Genomic DNA, 474 nt, shown 5'->3' on the forward strand with positions numbered 1-474 from the left:
AGAATGCTTCTAGGGGCGCTGCCTGTGCCAGCGGGTCGCGGGGCCGCCTGGGTCCCTGGTTCGCGTTCCGACCCTGCAATGACGATTTCCAGGAAAACGGACAAAAGTGGAGATGCCGGGGATTGAACCCGGGGCCTCATACATGCAAAGCATGCGCTCTACCACTGAGCTACATCCCCTCGACCCGACGTGCGCTCCCGGGGATGAGCCCTAGGGGAAGGCACCGTCTTCCTCTCGCGCGAGTCTCCCCGTCTCCCTGCGCGTGGCGCCACGGTCCCGCCTGCGGTCTTCCCCGCGCCCCGCGAAGCCGCTGCGCCTGCGCGGTCCTGGCCGGCGGGGGCGGGAGGATGCCACGTGCATAGGAGGTGACCCGGAGAGCTGCGAGCGCGGCCCGTCCTCGTTAGTATAGTGGTGAGTATCCCCGCCTGTCACGCGGGAGACCGGGGTTCGATTCCCCGACGGGGAGGCTTCGTG

At 67.9% G+C, this 474-nt stretch overlaps 2 non-coding genes across 2 annotated transcripts; one reads left to right on the top strand and one right to left on the bottom strand.

Moving 5' to 3' along the window:
- Positions 1-107: 107 nt before the first annotated feature.
- TRNAA-UGC lies at positions 108-179 on the bottom strand. Its single transcript has one exon. It is a non-coding gene; the product is annotated as a tRNA-Ala (tRNA).
- Positions 180-394: 215 nt separating this feature from the next.
- TRNAD-GUC lies at positions 395-466 on the top strand. The gene has a single exon. It is a non-coding gene; the product is annotated as a tRNA-Asp (tRNA).
- The last annotated feature ends 8 nt before the right edge of the window (positions 467-474 follow it).

The sequence above is a fragment of the Carlito syrichta genome, unplaced genomic scaffold (genome assembly GCF_000164805.1).
Source record: "Carlito syrichta isolate Samal-C Ts95f unplaced genomic scaffold, Tarsius_syrichta-2.0.1 Scaffold145685, whole genome shotgun sequence".
Classification (NCBI taxonomy): Eukaryota; Metazoa; Chordata; class Mammalia; order Primates; family Tarsiidae; genus Carlito; species Carlito syrichta.